The following is a 12533-nucleotide window of genomic DNA, read 5'->3' as shown; positions in this document are numbered from 1 at the left end:
TCATGTGCTATATGGTGAGTAGATTGATCCCATCATTTTGAGGTAAATGTGTTCTAAAGTCTAAAAATCTGTGTGTAACTTTAAGGAATGTCACTACCAAACTCATTTTTTCTGCTATTGAGAAATTTTTTTGGGATGTTATTCCATAAAATTTAGTTGTTATATGTGTTCAACTGTTCTGACCAGTGATGGCTAACCATGTGCTGATTAGCATCTTCGAGCTAGGCTCAAAAGTTATCTAAAATTGTCACTACCAAAACAGTCACAACCGAAACATTTTCTTGAAGTTTCGGTTGTGACATTGTTTTGGTAGTGACAAAAGGGAACACATAATCCTTTATTTGGAGGAATAAACTACATTTTAGTACAGTTATGCAAATAATTACTACTGTAGTATGTTTTAGTAGTGTTTTAGTATGCAATATTCTGTTAAAATTCTGTAATGTGATGAGGTTACAATTACTTAAGGTTGCAGTCCATGATACTAGCTTAGGTGTAAGGTTGTTGTCAGTAATGTTAATTTCTATGATTAACTTGGCAAGGAGAATGACATAAAACACCAACATGCCTAAAAAAAATAGAAAAACTACAACAGAGAGACAGAGAGAATACAAACAAAGGTTGAGGGAAGACCCAGTGAAGTACGAGGAATACTTAAGGAAAGAAAATGAAAGAAATAAGAAACGAAGGGAAGAAGGAAAGTTGAAGAGTATCAGTGAATTATCTGACAGGGAGCAAAGACATGTCAGAAAAGCATGGAGGAAAAGACAGAAAAGACACAGGATGATGGTGAAAAGACAAAAAGAGATGGAGACATTTTGCAGGGCTTCCACACCACCTAGCACTTCCAGTGAGGGTGATCAGACACCAGTACACACACACACACACACACACACACACACACACACACACACAGACAGAGAGTTCAGTGGTTCTGGAGATTTATCTGAATGACTCATAAACAAAATGTTGAAAATGTGAAAATAAAACAAAGTGGTTCTGAGTCTACATTGTAAGTTGTTGTTTTTTTAGGAAGAAAAATCTATGAGCATACCTCTTCTCACTTGCACCTCAAGACCCAAAATATAGAATAGCTCTAGGTGTTCTTATAAGATATTTACTGTCAGATGTGTGTCTGCTATATGTACTGACTGCATATGTGCATCATAGTTATTTATTTATATTAACATAAAATGTGGACAGTCTGATTCAGCCATGGCAAACTAATTTTCACTACCAAAACATTACTGTCACTACCAAAAATGTGCAGTCACTACCGTAACATGGGATGTTTTGTCAAAAATAAAGTATATTGAATTATCAACTAAGATGTTATGATAGTGTTTGGTTCAATGCATATTAATACTAATGAATCCTTAACTTTGAAATCAGTACGATAAACTTTATGCCTTCTACAAAGAAAGATTGGGTTCAAAATACAACAAATCTCATAAATCACACTTAAAATATTATTAAAATTATAATCTTTATTGATTTAACCAGTAAAAATATTTTTTAAAAATAGAAAAAATATATATTTATAAGGTAGATGTAAACAAAATCTTAATAGGTCATTATAAGCCTTCTTAATAAATTATTTAATATTGTGTTTCGGTAGTGACAAATTTGGGGAGAAGGAAAATATTCCAGCATTTTCTGAAAATACAATATGAGAATTAACTGCACAATTACTAGAAAAGCATACCTTGGATATTATACAATTTGCATACATGCAAAATTTGTGGGAAAAAACAAAAAAATTTCAAGATGTTTCCAACTCTGACTTTGCACCAATTCTGTAGAATGGCCCATATAGAACCTGCTCTTCTAAGAGTGTATGTGTTTGTCTGTTAGGTATCGACCGCCCAAATTTCAAGTAAAAGGGAAAAGTAACAAAGCGAGATAACCGCTTGACAAAGTGAGGCAGTATATCAAATGGCACGACACTCACTCAACAGTCAGTTTGTTGTCGTGCACATGAATGGAACTAAAGCTGTGCGCACACACTCGCAAGGCAAGAATTACTCAGACGCAGTACAAGAAGCCTTTTCAGTCAGGCTCAAACACTGATTACATTGTAATGGTGCAATCAAAGAGGAAAATGACAGAGGAGCTCCATAATACACCACTCATAATGGTCAGATGGCCCAGAAAGCATTGTGTAAAGCTTTTAAGTTGCACTAGTCTGTGGGTAGTTGAACAGGAGAGGGGGAATCACACTTTTAAAACGCTCCCTTGAAGTCACAGACTATTAGCCAGATATTATACGTAATTGTGCTCTGTGGATCACAGGAACAAGGGGTATACATTGGTAGAAGTCCTCCCGAAAGTGTTTATGTGTGTGTGTGCGAGTGTGTGGGAGGGTTGCAAGAACAGGAGATTTTTTGTGTTGGAGAAAAAGAGCCTTGGACACTTCATCTTCTCTTCTGTGCGCTGCCAAAAAGGCCAGAGGTCAAATGTCAGGGTGAATGAAGAATTCCGAGCTGCATGCCGACAGATCGGGTTTCAGGGCCGGGGGAGGGTAGGGAACAGCCCTAGAGCAATAGGTGCCAGTATATGTGTGAACTTTTCTGAGCAACTTTTATTTAAAACATCTCCAAACCGCCCTTTAGCTCTGAGGCTTTATGAGGTTTCACTCAGAGTTGCACATATTTTCTCCAGACAAGAACATTTTTGCCTCTGAACGCATGATTTCCCAATAACCACTGACCGCTATGTTACGTGGCGAACTCTGTTAAAACAGCAGAAGTAATTAGTTTAAATGCATGTTTCAGTTTAGCGTTTCATTGAGGGCTAAAAATAGATTTAGAAGTTAAAGTAAATGCGTTTTTATTATATTCAGAAAGAATACTGAACCAAAAGGAAGCCAAACTTATTTTTATGATTCCGCACTGATCAATTACTCTGAGCAAACAATGTGATTATTTTCTCAATGAAAAAGTTGAAGACATTTAAATTCTAATCTTTTTCTAAAGATTAGACTAAAATTCTACATTTTAATTCCAAATAATTCAAATTTTTTCTTTCTTCAAATTAAGTTTCTGGTTTAGTGGGTTAATTTTTACCTTTCTGCTTTAAAACATCAAACAGAGGCAAACAAAATCAATCTTGTAACTCAACCTGTCTTTTTGTTTGTCAGAAAGCTTAGTCTTGGGCTCTATAAAGGATAAACAGCTTCAGTCTTCTTTACTAGTCTCTCTATTGTGAACTCTGTAAATGATCATCATCCAACATGTGCTCTGTGTCTCAGGAATGACTCATATGCCAGAATACGAGTTTTTTTATACATATTTGCTATATATTTCTGTGCAATATATTTTATGCATCTATGTATGTGTGTGTGTGTGTGTGCATCTGTACAAATAATTTTCAGTCAGACTACTTATGACTATTTATTTATTGACAATTATTGTTTTATTTAATTTAAATTGTTTAACAATAATATATATATATATATATATATTTTCAATTAAATTCACATTTATTTGTATGGCGCTTTTCACATTACATATTGTTTCAAAGCAGCTTTACAGAAAATGCATGTTTCTACGTTACAATTTAGAGTGATCTTTTATCTGAGGTGACTGTGTCCAAGTATTTCAGAAATGTACATATACAAATCACGCAGTTAGCTAACAATGTATTATTTTAAACAATGTATTAATTGAAGGCAGAAACAATGAGCTCATTGACGGAATGAATACATGATGTTAACAAATGATTAGGATATATAGAAAATTTTGCATTGATGCATGTTGATTCAGAGTTTGCTTCATCTGAAGTCCTTGCAGGAGTTTGTGTTCTCTCTTCACAGGTGTTGGTCATCTGAAGTCTTCATAAGCACCTAAACCATTTAGGGCTTATAGGTCAGTAGCAATACTTGATTGATTGACTTAATTGATACGGAACTTAATAGGTATCCAGTGTAGAGATGATAAAATTTGTGTTATATTATATTTTCTTGACCTATTAAGAACTCTAGCAGCTGCATTTTGGACTAATTGTAGCTTGTTTATTGAGGATGCAGGACAACCAGCTAGTAATGCATTACAGTAATAGTCTAGAGGGTCATGACTTTTCTGCATCAGAAACGGATAGCATGTTCTGTAGCTTAGTGATGTTTCTGAAGTGGGCGGTGGCTGTTTTTTTTTAACATATGAAATATGATTTTCGAAAGACAAGTTGCTGTCTAATATAACATCCAGGTCTTTAACTGTAGAAGATGAAGTAACAGTACATCAGTACATGAGATTCTGTGTATGTTGGTCCAATAAGTAATACCTCAGTCTTATCAGAATTTAGAAGAAAATTGACCATAATATTCCCAGAATAATTAGTCATGAACCATTTCATCATCTTTGACTGTTCTGAACCCCACTGCTGTGAGTCATTGCCCTGTATAATCTTTTTCTCAACCCCTCTAGAGAGTGTAATGCTATCGTAGAGTGACATCGGCTGTGTTCCAAAAACGAGTGAGCTGCCTTGCTGTCTACTGTCTATATACCTTCTAAGGCAGCATCCTAACTCAAGTGGAACCTTATAAGTGACTGATTAAGGTAGATTTTTGGATTTGATTTTTAGTTTGGCAGTAGTATGTTGCTAAGCTCCAAAATGCACAAATATAAGGTAAAATAATCTTAGGTAAAATAGTAGTTTTAATTAGATTTAACTATTATTATTTTTACATAACAGGTTTCAGGGCAAAAGCATACTTATGTTGCCTCAAAATGCTGCCTACATAGGGAGCTCACTAGGTTTTGGAACAGGGCCATCCTCTCCACCCCTCAGAGCATTGCATCCTCCACTACTAGAACAAACTGCCAGAATGAATCGCCTATAATGGGGCGTTTTACAGTATCACATATTTAACCTCTTTCATGGACCACCTGCTCTGCAAATGGCCGTGGATCATGAAGGACGCAAACAAGTTGTTGACGATTCAGATTGAGGTCCAAACAACAGAGACTTGGCTTGACACCCAGCCCTCGAGGGCTTTGAGTTCCATCCCTTCGAAGTCCGATCTTGGACTAATGGGGCAGTTTGTGGAGTGGAAAAGCTTTGATGCTAGCCTTTTTAACAACATGTCCTTTCTATGATTGGGGTGAGAATTGGCCAGCAGGGTTCCAGGAGGAAAATGTAAACCATGGATTAGCTGGACTAATGACCCCTTGCCTGTCGTTGATGTTAATTAGCGTTAATTGGGCGCTTTTAGAGGGTTTCGGAAAGAGAAGAGGGGCCGTCCTGCACATGGTGGAGCTTTCAAAGCCGCCCCTTTCGCTTCTAACACCAGGGCAGGAGCACTTGTGCGCTGACGGCGTCTCTCTGTTTGTTCTTCACTCGTTGTCAGAGACGATTTGTTTTCGCCACAATGAATCCCATTCACTGGGCTTGATCTTCACAGTTATTCAAGGGGTCAGCTTTTTTTTGGTGGTGGTGATCGTGAGCTTTGATGCCCCCCATTCCAAATCCAAATCTGAGCTAAAATGCCTAAATTTGCATACTCAATCCTCAACGGATTAGGCAGTACCAAACTGTTGTTTTGGCTCTGGTCGCTGCACTGCCATACCTCATGCACCCGGACGGGGTTTCTTAGTGTGAAATGAGGCCCAAATTTGGTGTATTTTTTTTTTTTTTTTGGAGGGGGCTTGCTAACACCTGGTATCACTTTATTTACCCTTGTCCGTCTCAGGTCTTGAAAGCTCAGGAACAGCGGGGCCATCGGGGCGGCCCCCGTGGACGTCAGGACTGCCTTTGAAGGGGGGAAATGATGCCCCACATTGGAGCCTCGCCGATGACTTTACCAGTACCGTGACCTTCGTGACCTCATATCCCCCTCCCCACAGCTGCTGGCCCCCATTGGCCTCCGCTGGACTGCAGTGGTGGAGCGAACGGAGAGCATTGGATGGGGGAAGAACGGCGAAAGGTCAACCGGTGGTCAGAAGGTTTTTATTGGGATTGGGAGGCAGAGGGAGAGGGAGAGAGAATGTGTTAAAGACCACCGTCTGAGATTTTAACTGCGGGGAATTTGGCCTCCCTTCTACGTGAAAACCAGGCTGCTTGGACACCGTGTCTGATGCAAGCGCGGATTCTTCACACACCTTTTGGTTTTGAAAAGAATCTGGGATTGCATTTACATGACATAAATTAAAGCTATGCATTTAACCAGTATGAATTTTCCCTGAATCAAACCCATGACCTTGGCATTGCTAGTATACCACGTTGAGCAACAGTTATGCATTTGGAAGACACTTTATCCAAAGCAACTTACATTGCATTTAAGGTATACATTTGATGCATTCCCTGGGAACAGAACTCATGACTTTGCCGTTGCTACCGCCATGTTTTGCATGTTGAGCTACAATAGATTTACATTTATGCATTCATCTTGCAATATACATTTGATGCATTCCAATTCATTCCCTTAGAACCAAACCCATTGCTAACGCGAATTGTTAAATATAAATGCAAAATTATTGAATGATTACTGCTATATACTGAAGATGAATCACACCTCTAACTCTCTTCCACTTCAATCTTTGACTATAATAAGCTAGACCAACTGAGTTTGAACTTTTAATCTGCTCCACGATCAACAGTGTAATTTTTCAGGATTCCGCACACTCCCGCATATATCCTGTTTTCGGGCTCTTTATCTGCTGCTGGACACAAAAATGACACGAGCAAAAATGCTCCGCTAAAGATGTATTGATGCTACGTGTCAGCACTGTTCCACCCAGAGCAGATTTCCAACCTCCATGGGTGGGTAATGTGTGCTTTCCAGGCGGCCGCCATGTCGGAGAAAAACATTGAGAAAACACAAGGTTATCTGCAGATGTGACCCTCTATGTCACGCTCTCTCCGCTAGAGCCGCAGCACAGAGTCACAAGGACTTTCCCTCCAGCGGGCCTGCTTGAGTAATTTATTGCTCCATCGCATGACTGAAGTCCGGGGGTAAAAATGGCCATAAACATCACATTATGGCAGAGAGGTTGGTGGGGGTGTTCAGCAAATCTGCTACAGCCCAGTATTCTGCCTTGTTAAGATCATTGGTCACAGTCTTCCAGCCTGATAATTTATAATCAAATATCTTTCTCCGGTGACGCGCTGCACATGAGCGCCAAGTTTAGTGTTTCAGTGAGAGGTAAAGTCTGAAAGTTCAAAACAAAGTGCAATGAATTTCCCACCATGCATATTCTCATCTCCCTCTGCAGGCAGTGAATTCAGTTTCTCTAGACTCTCAATACTTTTATCTAGACTTTACAGAGGAGGCCAAGGCTAGATGCCACACTTTTTTTTTTTTTTTTACACCATTAAAACAACAAAACTACAAAAAAGCCATTAAACATATTCACCATTCCAGTTCATTTACATGTATTCACAACAATTCTGCTACACAAAACAATTCATAAAGCAGCAAAATTGGAAAAGTAACACAAAAAACAATGGTAACACTTAGTTAACGCATTAAGGTATCATGAAATAAAAGAAATTTACAGCATTGATTATTCTTGGTTGATACTTTTGTCCATGTTAGTTCAACTAATATGATTAAATGTTGAGATTAATATTAACTAAGATTAATAAATGTTACAGAAAAAATTTGCATTGTTAGTACTTTAGTAATGTAGTTAACTAATGTTAACAAATGAAACCTTATTGTAAAGTGATACCACTAATATTGTTTCCACTTTTAATGTTAAAATGTATTAGTAAATGTAAAACATTACCAAGATTACATAAGTGTTGTTCATTCAAAGTAATTTATTTTTTTATAGAAATAGTATAAAACTTGACCTGACCTATGAACATATAAAAAATACCCTTGTCTTGAGAACAGTTTAACCCTTTAATTAAAATGTATTTCTTTCTAGGCTATATATTACCTTTGTTGTGTTATCTTGTTCACTCCAACAACTATTACAAAGGTAGTATGATCTATTGAAATGTTAGTTTGGAAGACAGAATTCAAAACAACTAAAAACCACTGCTGAACAATCCCTCATTACTGAAACTGAGCACTTATGACAATCTCCCTGTGTGACAACTAGCCCCGGTCTCCCGTCCACACAGTCCACACACACACTCTTTTATATCTCCATTATCTCTCTGTTCATTTTTGGTCGCTTTTTCCTTCTCTATAGGCATCTTTTTATGGAACTGACATTCCAGTCTAAAACAGAAGCTCTTGTTTAAGGAGTCACCCTCCTAACCAATCCCTTTTTTTTTTTTTTTTTTTCATCTTCCTAGGTTTGAAGCCTGGGAGCAAAGGTCAAGACCCCCTCCAGCTTCAGAGGCATGTCAGGTCATGCTAGCCACATACTGTTGCTCTCCCCGTTTAGCCCAGAAAACTCCAACAAGAAATGTGTGAGTAGACAAGTGCCTGTTCTGGTGTTGCTAAAATGAATTTTTTGAAAGACAGAACCAGTTTTTGCTCATTAAACCCAGAAATTAAGAACTAATAAACTTTAATTTTGTTCTCAAGACCTTCTTGAATGGAAATATAGTGTGGTATCATGCTTAAAGGAAAATAGCTCAAATATTTTGGTTTAAAAGGTGGAGGTTATGTCTTAGTAGATGTCGGTTGAGTCGGTACAATGCAGAAGGTTGTGCTTCAGGCGGGTGTCCGGGTCATGGGGGTCATCAGTGCCTTTGCCCGTATTTTGACTGTATCAGCACATGGCAAAAGCTTCATATTGCTTCCACTGTGAAAAATGAGACTTGGATGCATAAACAGGAAAAAAAATTAGGGAGACATGCAAGACTCCTCAGAATAGATAAACAAATAACCAAATAAATCTAGAGGACATTGGGGTGAGGGCAGGCAACCCCAAAAGGGTCAGTACAGGAACAGATAAATCTCAGTTAAAGACGCCATGCTTCACAACGTCTAACCTCTTAATCAACTCTAATCGGACAGAGGAAGGAGGGCACTGTCCGAACAAAACGCAATATGAAGCACAAATGTAAAGGCACTCATCCAAAATTTAAATCTGTCCTTATAAGAGTGTCATATTATAAATTGGCTGTTTTCATAGACAATACTTTCAGATTTTTATAGACAAATGCCTATATGCTTAAAATATATGAACAGAAATCTTTTGTAACACTATACACCACCGTTCAAAAGTTTGGGGTCAGTTATTTTTTTTCTTTCTTTTTTTTAAAGAAATGAATACTTTTATGTGTTAATTTGATAAAAAGTGATTGTAAATATTTATACTGTTAGAAAAGATTTCTATCCATCAATGAATCCTGAAAAAAGTATCACAGGTTCAAAAAGCAATATGAAGCAGCACAACTGTTTCCAACATTGATAATTAATCAGCGTATTAGAATGATTTCTAAAGGATCATGTGACTCTGAAAACTAAAGTAATGGTTGATGAAAATTCAGATTTGCATCAAATAAATCAATGATATTTTATGTATATTAAAATATAAAAATATTATTTAAATTTTTAATAATATTTCACAATATTACTGGGGTTTTTTTGCATTTTTGATCAAATAAATGCAGGATTGATAAGCATCAGAGACTTCTTTCAAAAAGGAATATATATATATATATATATATATATATATATATATATATATATATATATATATATATAAAACTATGGGAACTAATATGGGAATTATGCATACAGACATATCTATCTATCTATCTATCTATCTATCTATCTATCTATCTATCTATCTATCTATCATCTAAATTTTAAGATCATGGTTGGTATGATTTTAAGATTATGGTTGATACTTTCAAGTTTCAAAACATTTATTTTTGTCTTTGTTCTGAGGTTTAAATTGATCTATGAATAGGTGAATAGATGACAACTGATCATTCACTGCTTCGGAAAGCGGACCTTCAGACCATATTTTGCTTCACACTCGGGTTACCCAAGTGATTGTTCATGGGTACATTTTTGGACTGGGCTGTCTTTCACGTCAGAAACGGAGGCATTGAATCATGGGTCACAAACTGTCAGAGCTTCCATAAATTAACCTGCAAACCAGTGGCCTTTGCATTTCCTAGGCCATGCTATGTGGTCATGTTTACTCCCTGACCTCAAACCGGGAGTCACTGTGCCAGTTGCTGCAGTCATCAGTCACCTCATACCAGTGCATTCATCTTCACAATCCGTCAGGGCCAGAGATGCATCTGACACACGGATGATTGTTCTCGGGATGATCATACAATTCTATATAGCTCCATTCAATACAAGACATATCTGGTGGCATTTTTACAGATTGAGTATTGCTCAATAAAGGGATTTTTTTTCACTATTTACTCTGTTCCAAACCCATATGTTGTTATTTATTCACATTCAGATTCAAGTTCTCACTTATGTCATGTCAAGATCACGTCATTTGTAACTTTTGGTATGTTACTCATACAAAGTGATTTTATGACCACTAAAGACACAAGTTGATTAAGTTGTATGGACTACGTTTGTGGTGTTTTATGTTCTTTTGGAGCTTGACAGAAATGATGTCCTTTATGGAAAAGAGCAGCATGATGATCCTTCAAAAATCCTCCGAAAAAATAACAGTTTGAAACAACATGAGGGTGAGTTCTTTAACTGAACCTCTAATTGAATTGAATGATATTAGAAAACCATTCATTTTTAAATGCCATCACTGTATTGAATTACACATAATCACCACCCCCTCCGAATAACGCCCTTGGTCAGTATGCCACAGAATGATCTAATAGCCAGTCAAAAGGCTAATTGGGGGACAGGTAGGGTTACATGTGACAACAATTAAGCTAAGCTAAAGGCCAACTTTATGGCCTCTAGCGCTAGAAGTGCTGTGCTAAACAGGGACAACAATAACATTGAGCTTTTTTATTTGCATGCTGCTAAATTGGGGACCATATGTTTCGTGAGCATATCTAAATAATTCATTTTCTTTCATTTACATTTATTTACTATACGCTTCATATTTAAACATGTTTTAATTCATTGTAAATAATGCTGGCAGTGTTTTGATTGTTTTATTGCTCTTGTTTTGCCAAGGCATCAACACAAAGATGAATGTTTACTTTGCATGTAAAGTTGGACAGAGAGGGAGGGAGGCATAACTGTTTAAACTGGTTAATGGAATACTGCACTTACTCAATGGAGGAAACGTCCCACAGTGACTTTGGAAGATTTTGACGGAGGTGGGAAAATATAAATGTTTCTCAATGCTATTGAGGTCGTCTTAGATATATTCAGTGTTGGGGAAAGTTATAATGTGCTACAATATTGCGTTACTTCCTAAAAATTGCATTACTTTGTTACTTTTTATGGAAAGTAATGCATTGCATAATGCGTATAACCTTTCAGCTGTGCTGCCATTCTGGACTTTAGAAGAATACGACACAGGAGAAGTTCAACACTCTCACTTAAGCAAAAATAAAAAATTATACACCAATGTGATGTTTATCTAAAGTAATGTTTACTTATTTTTACAGTTGAACATGGATCATCGAAGGTCAGCAGCAAAGACATTGGTTAATAAAGTGAGATTAAATACATAAAATATATTTTGTGTTATTTGACATATTTAATTATTGCAGGTTTGCGTGATATTCTGAGTTTGCATTTCATTGTTTTTATTCATTTTGAGGAATACTGAATCTGTTTTTGTGCAAGTGAGATGAGTAAATGCCTGCTCACATTTAGTCTAGAACAGGGGTGTCCAAACTTGGTCCTGGAGAGCCACTGTCCTGCAGAGTTCAGCTCCAGCTCTTCTCAACACTCCTGCCTGGACGTTTATAGTGTACCTAAGACCTTGATTATCTGCTTCAGGTGTGTTTATTTGGGGTTGAAGCTGAATCTGCAGGATAGTGGCCTTTCAGGAGCAGGATTGAACACCCCTGTGCTATAACTATAGTTAATAACCATAACCATACCAACACCTCTGCACTTACTCACGACTTCTCTCAACATGGGGACAGAAGAGCTGTCAGCCAATAAATGGGGAAACAAAGTAACGTGCGTTACTTATTTGAAAAAATAACTCAGATACTGTATTTTGATGTAAATGTAAAAGTAATGCATTACTTTAGTTACTTGAAAAAGTAATCTGATTACTTATCTTTCGTTACTTGTAATGCATTAACCAACCATGGACATGTTAAAACAATATATCTTGCTAAATAAGTATCTTATTGCATTGTGATTACTTCAAACATTTCCATTACCTCTATTTGACCTCTATTTGCTTATCCAAATCATGTCCACTGTATTAGGAATGTGTTATCCTAGTTACAGTTAAATGTTTTTCCTAGCTACTTATACTTATAAAAAAGAAAGGTTATTTATTGGCATCTATGGTTCCATGAAGAACCTTTAAAATCCATGAAACCTTTCCATTGCACAAAATATTTTTTATATTATTAAAATGTTCTTCACACTAAGAAAAAAAAAAGGTTGTGTTAAGAACTGGACGTTTCTTTGGGGAACCTGAAATGGTTCTTCTATGACATCACTGTGAAGGTTCTCTTTTGGAACCTTATTTGTATAAGAGTGTATGAGTTTCCTCATA

The sequence above is a fragment of the Squalius cephalus genome, assembly GCF_949319135.1.
Source record: "Squalius cephalus genome assembly, chromosome: 15".
In the NCBI taxonomy this organism is placed as follows: domain Eukaryota; kingdom Metazoa; phylum Chordata; class Actinopteri; order Cypriniformes; family Leuciscidae; genus Squalius; species Squalius cephalus.
Note: the sequence above shows the minus strand (reverse complement) of the source record.